The sequence below is a fragment of the Chamaea fasciata genome, unplaced genomic scaffold (assembly GCF_029207755.1).
Source record: "Chamaea fasciata isolate MVZ Bird 193981 ecotype frontalis unplaced genomic scaffold, bChaFas1.0.hap1 SCAF_9, whole genome shotgun sequence".
Taxonomy (NCBI): domain Eukaryota; kingdom Metazoa; phylum Chordata; class Aves; order Passeriformes; family Sylviidae; genus Chamaea; species Chamaea fasciata.
This window is the reverse complement of record NW_027094094.1, coordinates 7847399-7860200: the sequence shown is the minus strand read 5'-3', so window position 1 is coordinate 7860200 and position 12802 is coordinate 7847399. Positions and strand designations below refer to the sequence as shown.

At 40.8% G+C, this 12802-nt stretch overlaps 1 protein-coding gene across 7 annotated transcripts in view; it reads right to left on the bottom strand.

Moving 5' to 3' along the window:
- ABLIM1 (actin binding LIM protein 1) overlaps positions 1-12802 on the bottom strand; it is a 142686-nt gene that overhangs the window by 110049 nt on the left and 19835 nt on the right. The window lies entirely within an intron of this gene.

The following is a 12802-nucleotide window of genomic DNA, read 5'->3' as shown; positions in this document are numbered from 1 at the left end:
ACTGACCCACTGCACATCAAAACAGAACCAGAGGAGCACAGAAAACTTCTGCAGAAACAGACACAGCAACAGGCAGTAAACACTGAAAGGACAAATGGCAGGAGACACGAGAGAGAGACCAGAGTGTTTCACTGAGCACTGGCACAGATTGCCCAGAGAAGTTGTGGAGTCTTCCTCACTGGAGATATTCAAGAACTATCCAGGCACAATCCTGTGCCCTGTGCTCTGGGATGGCTCTGCTTGAGCAGAGAGGTTGGACCACATGAGCCACTGTGCTCCCTCCCAACCTGACCCACACTGCAATTCTGTGAGATACAGGAGACAATGCCAGGACAGAGAAGACACCAAAGCACAGGGAAGAGAGAAACAAAACTGATCCCGAGGCAGGAGAAATGCTGAGGCAAAGTAGCTGCCCCAAGCACGGGCAAAGAGACTTGGGAGGAAGTACAACTCCAAAAGGAAGCAGAGGAGCTCACGTGGAAATAACTGAGTAAGGAAAAAGGAGCAACACAATGAATGGAGCATCAATGGCCTGGTACCAGTGTCCTGCCCCACCCACGCCCCGCCAAAGGTACTGAGGATAATGAGTGGCATGGACTGGAGGCCAGCAAGGAGAAGTACTGTCCAGAGAGAACATGAGGTGTGTTCCTCTCAGCATGTGTTTGCTTGCTTTTATCTTCAAAACCGGAATCAGCAATTGGAACTTTGTTAATTGTGAGGAAATGAAATTGATTGAACCTCCCCTTTTCAAAACTGGGGTTTTTTGGCTCACACCACTCACTCTTTCAGTCGGAGGTAGGGCTGCCTCTACCACCACCTGAACCCATGAACTCTGTGGTCTCAAATTTAATGACTAAACCCTCTAAGCCCTCCCCTCAAGTGAGATCAATACCAAAAGTTCTCCCATTTCTCAGTATACATTATCTGCCATCACATCTTCAGAGAGCTGGCTCCTACACACAGCTGGGATGCAAGGAATGTATGGAATTCCACAACTGGGAAACATGGGAAGTGGTCAGGCATGGCAGTTCTGCACACTGTGCTTGTCCAACTCTTTGGATATGAGTATTTGTACCCTCATGTGAACTAAGTGTTGTTAAAAAAAAATTTTAAAACCTCCAGTAAACATGCAGTGCCTGAGCTGGCATCTCCTTGGTTATTTTTGTTTCTCTCAGGATCAATGCTGCACACCAGAACTGCAATTTGAAACCTAATATTAAAAATAAATTTAGAAAGAGAAAGTACAGAAAAGCAATGCCATAAATGTGCCAATAGAAACATAATTCCTTTACAATTGCATTGCCTTCTAAAAGTAATAAGACATTTATAACATAATCACATAGCACTGGATTTCTTTTTTTTGTACAAGTAGAAGTAGTGAAATCCCAGCACTAAGAACTATTGCCTTGTCACAGCTGTGAAACAAGGTGAAAGAAACTCTCTGCTCCAAAGACCTCTAATTCAGATAATCAAGGCAGACAAGAGGAATGTTCTTATCCTCATTTTACAGATTAACACAAGGAAAGATCAAATTACCTCCCCAAGGTCACCTTAAGAGCCTCTAACACAAAATTGTTCTATTGTTTAGTACTTTAACTACAAGTGTATTTTTTTTGACATCTACTACTATGCATATTTATAAAATGCCTTTTCTGTGGTTTGTACAAGGCAGCACATGCTCTTAAAAAAAGAAAAAAAAAAGGAAAAAAAAAAAAAAAAGCCGGAATGCCCAGCCCCAAAAGCAAACTGCCAAGCAGAACTAATTTGAAACTAAGTAAACTGAAGCTAAAAGAAAATTAACTCCCCAGTCCTCCCCCTGCCAATGTGTGATTGCATAATCTTGTCATGTGCTCCAAAAGCAACAAACTTGGAGACTTTCCCAGGTCACCTGGGGTTAAAAAGTTCCAAAGTCATGAGTTCAAATCAAGACTATGTTTCATCAACGGCCATGACACTGAGACAGTGTTAGGGCCCAAATCCCATTACTCAACATTTTCCTGATTAACACAGGGAATAAATGTAAAGACTGCAAATACATAGAGCAATGGAGAGACAAAGTTCCCAAGAGAGAACACATTTAAATTAGCAGAGAGGTAACATTTGCATGCTCTTCAAGGAAAGTCCCATCTAAAGCAGTTACATCACAACTACAGAAAAAGACTAAAAGCTGGTTTGGGGGCTCACAGCTCTTGGGATTGGCAAATGGAAGGTTGGAGCTACTGCAAGCATAAAACCAGTCCTCTTGGTCCAAACCTAAAGGGGTGTTGCTATCATGCTTTATCAAAAGTATGAAAAAAAACAACAGAGAACAAAATCTCTCTGCAAGACCAAACCAGACCATGGGCCAAACCATATAGGAAATATGGTTAACATTTTGGTGACCTGCACCTTCTGTGTGGCGTCCTGGGAACGCCAGCACCAGTGAACACCTACAGAGAAGTTGTAAGAACATGGAAACATGATCAAGCTCGCTGCAGCTCGGTACCCAGTAGGTGCCAGCACCCTCCCTTCAGCACAATCAGTATATGATGAACAGAAATCAATAAACCTCTGTGCCCGCTTCTTTAATCCAAAAAAATCTTCAAGCCTTCATATTTTCTCCTTTTATCCTTCCAAGCATGCAGAAGCATGGCATGAACAGCAACTAATCCACTTTCATAGGTTTGGCCATGGATGATCCTGCCCAAGATCTCATCAGGTACAAAGCTGATTACCAATGTGCTTTCACAGACTAGCACCTGAATGCCAGGGCTGCCTTCTCATCCACTGCTCAAGAAATCAAGAATCAGAGCTAAATCCTCAGTTTATGTGATCTAATGGGGGTAAAAATGAAGCTACAACACTTGTATCACACAGAAACCTGGCTAGCAGGCTCCCAGCCCACACACTGACCTCAACATAGAAACAGCAAGAATGCAGATCATTCAATGTGGGCTTTAAATTGCCAGAGAGAATTAACAACAAGACACACATATGCACATGTAAACTTTCTATCTGTTAAAGGATAAGAAGAGGGAAAGTTGCCCTCGGATGCAGCACAGTGGCAATAATTTAGCTTAGTAACTAGATAATAAGGGCTCATAATTGGAAATAGATAAGTACACAGAGACATGAAAATGAGGTATCAGTCAGACACAATTTAGGAAGCGCCGTTTGGTGTCAGCAGAAAACACCCTGGCCTCAGGATTTTTTTTTGTGTATGAACTAACCAGGCAGACGCTGAAATCATTCTACAATATGAGCATAATGAAGCATGCTAATTTGCTAAAAACTGTTACCAACCATTTTGCAATTCAGTGAATTGGAGTCGCATTTTTCTAGCTGAAAACAGCCCCTCCAGTGCCTAGTTAACATGTCTATGAAATGACACTGGACTGAACTGCATTTTCAGCCTGCTCAAACCACAGTTCCAGCAGTGGCTGGAAGGGAGGGTACCAGCTGTATGGTACTGACTGCGTTTTGCAAGAGTATCACTGCAGAGAGTGGCATTTACAGCAATAAATCCTGACCTTCTGACTAAAGCAGAGGAGAAAAAAAAAAGAAAAAACACAGCCAAAACACCAAAGAAACAAACAAAGCACCCAACAACCCCCACCAAAAAAACAAGAAAGAAAATTGAGGCAGAAACAAAAGAGTTAAAAAAAATTGTTGGGGAAATTATTTGAAAGTAATAACGTATAAAATCAAAATATTTAACAGATACCATCCTTTCTCCCTCTGCAGCCATGAGATATGAAATATCAGTAATTGCACTCCAAAATTAAAGAGAGCATTTAGTTTAGTCCATTATCTCTGTGAACAGGAAAAAATATTTATATCCAACATAAATATAAACAGCCATTTTTAATAATGCATTAGAGTTGGTGGGGAGGGGGAGAGGAAGTAATTTAAACACAAGTCTTTCTCAGATTTTTAACCATTTATTGTCAACTTTTCCTGCTATTCTATGAAGCTTTTTTCCTCCTATTTTTTCCTCCCCAAAAATGACAGCAATCATTGTTTTAACTTTTTTGCAGGTAGATGACAACTTTCATGGTGAAAGATGCTAAAACTGAATTTACAGAGTATTCCTCAGGTACAACCCCACATAACACAAGGAATCCAACCAAGTGAACATCAGCTGGGGGAGGGGACAGAAACATATAAAAGGACCAAACCTGAATGCTATGCATAATTTATGTACACTTCAAGAAAACTAGCACCCCTCTCTTAAAATACATCTTACAAAACAAGCAGCAGTTGTGATAAACTGACAATACAGTTATTTTTCTGAAAAGATGACTGACGTAGTTCATTCAAGTGATTATGAAACCTGAACTTTCCAGGATTTGGGGTGCAATTCCTATTGAAACCATCCCTGGTATGGCTCACTGATAGGGGTAGCAAGTCAACAGTTCATGACTGACATAAAAGTAATCCTGTAAATCAGAAATAAGGGACCCCAAAGCTACTCAGTGGCCAATAAAACTTATGGCGGGTCACTGCCTTTCATCAACAAAAATTATCAATAGCCTGGATAATGGTTGTTACTACAATCCTCCTGATATGTATGACACACCGTGGCAGGCGTTTGTCACATATGAGGCATTTGTCCTGCTCTCCTCAATCTAAGCATCTGTGAAGCTAATTGAATTCACTTTTTATTTACAACATTTAAAAAATCTTAGCACGGGTGTTCAAAGCTGCAAAACTGCTCACTCTTACTCAACTTTACTCTTATTTCTCTTTCTTCCCTAGTTTGAATTTCCCCCACATAATTTTTTTACAGAGTCCTCAAAAGTAAAGAGCACAGACTGTCCTCCTCACAGAAGAGACTGAGTCCGCATCTGTCTGGGATAATGTAATGCCTCCAAACCACATCCAGTACACTCAAATACAGCTCAGAATGTATCTCGCATCTTCATAACACAACAGATGACACAGACCAGTATTACTGCAAGGAAACACCCCACAACAATTACTAAATTCTTTTAACTAGAAAATTCTTCTGTAGGAGGCTTAAAATGTTACTTATAAGTAACTGAAACTGATACCTAATTTACTGCTGCAAAATTCAAGCATTTTGCAAAATCCCGTATAATCCATTTGTCCATAAAAATTTAAAATGTACCCTCTCAAGTCCAGATTTGAATATATCAATGCTTATCTTTAAAATTTTAAACTAGCTTCTGTAATGGTCAAAGCTACTTGTACTGTAGCAAATGCAGGTAAAGAACTGTCAACCTGGATTAAATCACAGAAAACAACCCCCAAACAAACATGTACACACAGAAGGGACCCCACTGTGCTGACACACTAAATCAGATGTGTTCCAGATTCTACCCTTATTAAAGCAGGTACAATGATAATCAATGCAATCCACTGCAGGGCTTCCCACACCATTTTAATAGAAAGAAAAACAACAACTGCCAATCTCAGCATGCTCATCTTAAATGTGAAGGTTTCAACCTCAGGTGACTGTGGCTGGCACATTAGGTTTCAGCTCCAGTCTATCAATAAACATAATTACCTTTTTCTTTCACCATGGCAAATAATTTTTCTTCGTGGTGGAAGCAGCAAGAATTAGCTGAAGTAATTTAAACACAATCTCTTTTGCAGCAGTACTTGGCTGAGGTTGATTTTAAAAAAAAAAAAAAAAAAAAAAAAAAAAGGAAAAAGGCAGCTTATTCCAGATAATAATCTCCCCTGGTCAGATTTCCCACAAGGTCTGACCAGGTCCGATTGCTCATCACTGTCTCTTTCCTTCTTGTTTCTCTTGTCTTTCCCCACTGTGGTGTTTCCCTATGGCCGATGGCAGCTCATCCCTGCCCGCGGATCGTGCCCCTTGTGTTGAAAGCAGCAGCTCCAGCTGCCGCTGGGAACAAATGCTGGATTCCAGCGCCCCTCACTTGCAGCCCCCGACACCACCTTGCATTCCTCTGCCCTCGCAGCCGAGCTGCCGCTGTCATTTGCTCCCGGATGACTGGCAAGAGGCTGCAAGGGAGATGTCAGGGAGAGCTGGAGAGCTGTTCCAATGCACACACTAAGCTAAAGCGGTTATTTATGAGTTTCCTATTATTTTATTTACTCAAACTGAGCCAGGATCAAGAGGGGAAACAAAGATGAGCACAGGCAAGTGCTGAGGCAGCCTGCAGCACAGTGGCTTTTCTATGGTGAGCACTTTATCCACTCCTGGATTTAGCTTTAAAGCAATTACTATACCACAAAACATGCTAATAAGTGGCCTCTCAATTCCTACTGACCATAGAACAGATTAGAGTAACATACAGCCTGTGCAAGATGGGAATACCTATCTACTCTCTACTTCAAACAATAAAAATAATAAAAATAAGAACTGTCACTGCTCAGTGAGCACCTGGGTTCTGAAGCCAGGCAGTGCTATACAAATGTTTGCTGCGGGTCAAAGTAAGTGCTGTGTTCTGGAATATCAAATAATTGTAAACAATAACTCCTCCTAAGTTATTCCATAGCCACAGGTTCTCGTGGAACTGAGAAGACAGAAGTGTTCTGAAACAGCAGCACTGAGACGGGAATTTCACTCCCCAGCATATCCCCAACAAGACAAAGCATCAGTGTAGAATCTGGGCATCAAACTGGCCTCCCAATTTCAGGTTTTCCAGGCACTAAACTCTACTAAGAAAGGACTGGTCAGTGAACTGATGCTGAAAAACAAGCAAACCAACGCTTTAGAATATTGTCAAGTCTCATCATCATATAGCAAGGTTCTGCTTTCTATTAAAAGATGCAGGTCAGAGTCAGGGAAAACAAAGCTTTTCTTTTACAAGCAAACTTTTATTCGCAGATACGAAGACTGGAAATACAACTAATCAAAATCCTGAATACCCCTTAAAAGCCACTTGTATTTTTAAATACATATATACTGTCAGCATCATGATTTTGGAGACTCTCTATCACTACCACCATTACTTAGTTCCTCATTTTATCTAGCTACTAGTGACTTCCCCAAAATAAATCATGTTATTCATGCCTTTGCCTAGAGAGCAAAATTTATATTTGGGGTTTAAAGGAAGAGAAAATGGCAAATGGAAATGAACTAGTCAGACACAGGTGATCTCAGTAGCAGAGAACTGGGTCAAATATAAAGATATTCTCAGCTAAATTATGGACAGATTCATTGAGCGAAATCTTCAACTTGACCACAGCTCAGTTCAAAATGTGCTTTATATTTCACGATAGAAGTGAAATTACATTCATACCGCACCCTACATTTACACTGCTCACACCTCCACACGGGAATTCCTTCTCCATGCTGCTCTATGGAGAGAGAGAGATATTAATGTAAAGAAACAAGCTGTAGGCATCAGCCAGACAGAGCAGCAGATGGCTGATACCTGCTGAAAAAAAATTAGACCACGCACACAGCGTTAAAAATATTTGCAGTAAATAAATTCTAGATGTTTTGTATAAATGCCACCCAGAACAACGGAAATAAATTAAACAAGCCAGTCTGCCTCACTCAGAAGGTATCTCTTATTCAGTGACATTCTTTAATAAATAAATCACTAAGAGAGAGAGAGAGAGGAAAAAAAAAAAGCCAGAGATACAGGCAACATGCATGGAAAAAAATAGTTATTCTATTCTAACAAATCTAGGCTGGCTTTCTATTGTTAGCAGCCCAACGTGTAAGAGCAGCACAGCGCAGGCAGTCTGACATTCCTGCCTCTATGACTCAGTGTGTTACTATTAATAGCATTTGAGGCTCAAGTGGGGAGCTGGGCTGAACCCCACCAACACGGAGGCAATAAGCCATTATGTCACATTTCTGACACATCAGAGATGTCAGGTTGTAACTCAACCTGGCTGTGTTCCTTTTCAAGCCGTATTTTGTAAACAGTGAGGGGACAGCCTCCCGAAAGGGGCACATCTGACCTTCATTCATAAATATTTGATTTGATGTGCAGAGCGCAGCCTATGGACACACACCCACGGATGCTGTTAACCCCTTCCTGGGATCCTCAGACACCCTCAAAAGGCCTGCAGTGATGCTCATGCATTTTTTTTTTTTTATTTTTTTTTTTTGTTCCAGCTAGCTGCTGACACAGAAGCTGCCTGTTGGTATGTGGACTTTCTGTTCTCTGAGTACATTCCTCCATTTTTCACATGTGCTAGAGATTAGCACTGCTGTATCTCACATTCAGCCACGAGAGCTGCAGTGGTAAACTACAGCAGCATGCACAAAAACCGTAATTTAAAAATACAGGCTGCAGTAAATTACGCTGGAGATTTAGGAGTAAAATGTAACCTGCTCCAGAGTAAAGACATATGAAGAGCAATTAGCATTGTAAATAAAATCTGTTTACGCCAGGATGGTTTTTGGTTTTCATCTCATTGTTCTAAGTCAAGGCTAAAATTTTTACCCTGCCGTACAACTCAGAATCAACTCAGATATCCTAAACTAGAGATGCAAAAGGAACAGACAGCATTCTAAAGACAATCCCTTGGCACTTACTGTTATCTAGGAGTAGCTATTTTAAAGGAAAGCAAAATAACTCTTTTTCTTTACCTTTTACACTGTACAAATTAAATAAAGTCTTCCTTGAACACAGTGTGGGTGGAAGAGTCACAGAGTGCACTACAGCTAAACAACATGCTCATGTTGCTGTTATTTTCTGGTGAAAAATACCTTGTGCATTCAGCAAGAGGCATGAGAGCAATACTGAGATCAGTGCACAGGGGGAAAGAGTTAAACCTGTTTGTTTTGCTATTTCTCGTACCTTGATAATATTGAAAAAGTATGAGTAAGAGACTAAGCAGTTTAGCTATGATTTAAGGTTATGTTATTCTCATTTTAAAAGATGGTGTTCATATTTTTATCTTGCACTCATTCTTCACAGATGAGATCATGGCTTAGAAGTATCAGCACACAGTTTTTGGTAAAATTTCTTCAAAACTGAACTGATATCTCTTGTTCCTAAAGAAATGAGGGGGAAAAGGCAGGTAGAAAACACAAAAAGAAAGGGGAGAAGTTGCTCCACTAAATAATACCCAGGAAAATATCATCTGTTTAATGTCCTTGCTTCCAGCAAAAAAGCCTGGAACAAAGTTTTGACAAGAAAGGGTGTCCCAGGCTTCCACAGCTTAACCACTGTCCAACCTAGGTCAACTGAGAGCCGTCACTTCTATGAAGTCTCAATTACAGCATTTTGCAAAATGCTCCCTTCTCCAGGAAGGAAATGTCACTCTCTCGTGACCTGCTCTAACTGTTATCCTGACTTACCCTGCTCAGACAAAACCAATAGTGTCAAGTTGGGATTTCTTGCAAAGGCCCCGCGACCCAGCAGTGGTCCTGGTGCCCTAAGGAACAAGTCTACAGTTCCCAGTTTCAGGATTCTCAAAAGCTATGTATTAAGTATTTCCTGACTTCTGTTTCTCCTGAGCACACCCTCCTCCAGCAACCTGCTGTCTCTCCCTCATCCACTCAGACAGCTGGGCCATTTTCCATCTCTTGGAATCAGCTCCTGAAGGACTGCAGCAGAGAACTAGGCAGACAACTGATGGGGAAAACCGATGGTGCTGCTGGAGTTTTTGAGATTCGCCAGAACTCAGTGAGCAGAATTCAGGCTGTACCTGACAGAACTGATCCCCACACCAGGTGTACCCCAAGTCTTCCAAGCCTGCAGGCGTTGGTATTCTGTGAGTCATCCTTGAGCCTTGCCTACCCTCCACGCAGTTTTTGCTCTGTAACAACTTCATCCTGCAGCTTGTGCAGTGGTCTGGGGCTGCCAAGCCCTCCTCACCCCCAGCTCCTCACCACACTGCCCTGTGTGGAACCAGCAGGAAGTTAAGGAGGTGGGAAAGCCCCACAGATTGACCTCCCCACCACAGACCCTCCGTGTTGCCCTATCACAAGTTTGAAACAGTCCAGAGGAGCATCACAAACCCACCAGAGAGGAATATGGTTGTTTTTCAGCACATGCTATGGTCCTCCCATCCCACACCTTGGGATCGTGTTGTCCCTATTGATAAGATTGATCTCCAAGCAAATCATGCCCGAGGGCCTGGATTCTAACCACTACCTTTCTGCTGTGCTGGGCTTTTCCCTGTTCCTGTGTCATGCCACTTCCAACAAGATCAGTCTGATATTTTGGTGTTTAAAATCACATGCCATCTTTCTTTCAGAGTAAACAAAATTAAAATTCAGCAAACACATCAATCACTTGATTCAGTAAAAAGCAGAGTGTAATCATTCCGATCTGCCAGGATTTAGGGGTTTAGGGCTTTTTTAGAAATATAATAATTTCATATTCTTTCAAATCAGACTCCTCAGGAATAAAACATTCGTGAGCTTTTGATCTATCAAGACATCTGGATCTCTTAAAACAAAATCTGATTTTCTGAGATTCTTGAAAGCAGGACTTTCTTAATATGCTGTTATTCAGTAGGACAGAAATAGTCTGCAAAACAGACTAAAGTCTAATCTGTTGCAAAACAAAATAAGTAACGAGTACACTTGGCTTTGTTCTAAATATTAAGAAGATTAACACACATACTTATGTAAAAAAGCACCTGAAACTGTCAGATTATCTTTAGAAACAGATGAGAAAAGATGGTTACATTATACTGCTTTGCCAGTATATATAATATAATATAATATACTCCAAAAATATACAAGCTCACTAATGGGTAAATCTTCTGGCTGCAGGTACGTACAAACATTTATCTCTGAACACATTTATGTTATTGATGTAACATCTGGCTTCCAAACAGCTTATGCTATTGCTAATCCTTAGAAAGGAGATCATGCTTTCTTCACACCTGTGTGACCTTTACAGTGTGCACATATAGCTGGCCCTAAATTGAGATGTGGTACAATAATATCAGTAGAGACAGTGGTTTAAACTTTGTATTTTTTTTAAACTACCATACAAATCATCACTATTCTCCTGCTATAAACTGAATTTATTGAGCTAGTTCATGAAAACAACCAATACTGTCACTGATAAAAACATAATAACCTTCACTGTCACCACTGTTAATGCCGAAAATTGCACGAAGGCAGGAATCCCCAACAGGAAAGCACACATGCAAGTGTCATCCTTTACTGTGCATGCCTAAGGTTAAGGAGATTTGATATTGAAAATCCACTTCAGAATTGGATTAACTGTGCAGAATAAACCCCACAGCCTGTCTTGGGAGTTTTTGGCTCAGTGAAATCAGCAGGAATGCTGTAAAGACTCTCTGGTCTAAAGAACTTCTCCCTGAGAGGTCCATGCAGCACCAGATTGAAGCAGCTTCCTGCCAATCCATTAATTTGCAGAGTAAAGCAACAAGTTCTTTGTTTTTTAGTGCTGAGAGATGTGACAGCCCCTCCACTAAGCACTTACCTTTAGTGTGTGCCTCAACAACACAACATCCAGCAAAGCATTCCACAAGTCCACGATGCCTGGAGATGAGGCAATCCACCATGTGGGCACTGGATACAAACCACCCTTAGAGCAAGCTGGAGTACTTAATTGTCACTGTGCCAAATCACAAATTCCTCCTCTTCTGATTCCATACTAAACTATAAATAGGACTCTCAAAAGAGGCACCTAAATCTGTCCTGCAAATGTATCTCTCCCAATTAGTATTTGCCAGTCCAGTGTCCTATCAAATGAACCACTGAGCACCTCAAAGAAAGCTAAATAGATGCTTTGTACAATTTGGCTAAGTGGTGTAATATTAATATATTCAAACAAGATTTTACAGCAAATAAATTTTTATCACCTTACTCCACCTTCTGGAATTTTTCTATTTGTGGCTGTGATTTTATCTGCTAGCTAGGGAGGTCACTTGTTTCAGCATGGAAAACCTTTACATATTTGAACCTTTCTCTTAAATTATTTGCTGCCATTTCAATAGTAGGATCATCAGAAAAGTATTAAGCAGACATACAATAAATTGAGAGCTGATTCCAAATTCTGCACCAACTGGAATTTCTAAAAGGTAACTTTAAAAGTTATAAAAGCTGTTTTTCTGCTGCTTCAAAGTCACATATTTTAAGTCATTCTTCTTCTTAAAGAAGAGTTTGCCAACTTAAAAAATAAACAATATGGTATATCTTCCAATTACCGATGCATATTTACTCATAAGCTAATTTGGTTTGTGGGGGGGTTTTTTGCATTTTACAGTTTAGTGTTTCTATGTTTTACATTTGAAACTGCACACACAGCTGCACCATCTAATTCACACGGTAACAAACTAATGATGAGCATCCCCTGGAACCACATGTTTCTGCATCCCACCATAAAGATTCATTCTTTAAAGGAAAATAACAACAACAACAAAAAAATCAAAAACAGGATAATGCAAATACTGTAATCACAATCACCCATTCTAACATTGTCTTCTTTCCCTCTCAGACGCCCTGTGTCTGCATGACCTGGGTGAAGAACATTCCCGGTTCCCTTTCCTCCTTTCTCCTCCCATTAACTATTTGACCACAGAGAACTACCAAGTATCTCAAACTAAGAGTCACTTTTAAGGTCCCTGCATACGAAAGTCTACTTAGTGACACCCCATCTCTCAGGCATAAAGGAGGAGAAGAAGAAGAAGCCAACAGCCATTAGTATTCACCTTTTCTTTACCCATGCGTGAGGGATGTATGGGAGTGGATGGAGCAAGGGAAGCTGGATACCAAGCCCCTCTCTCAGTCCTATTCCACTCCCTCCATCTGCAACGTCAAAGCTGCACTGAGTGAGAATGGCCATTTCCTATGCCTTTCTCTCTGCACAGAAATTTTCCCACTATTTCACCTTTCGGATAAGCAGACAAACTCAAGGAACAGCTTTCAGATGAGAAG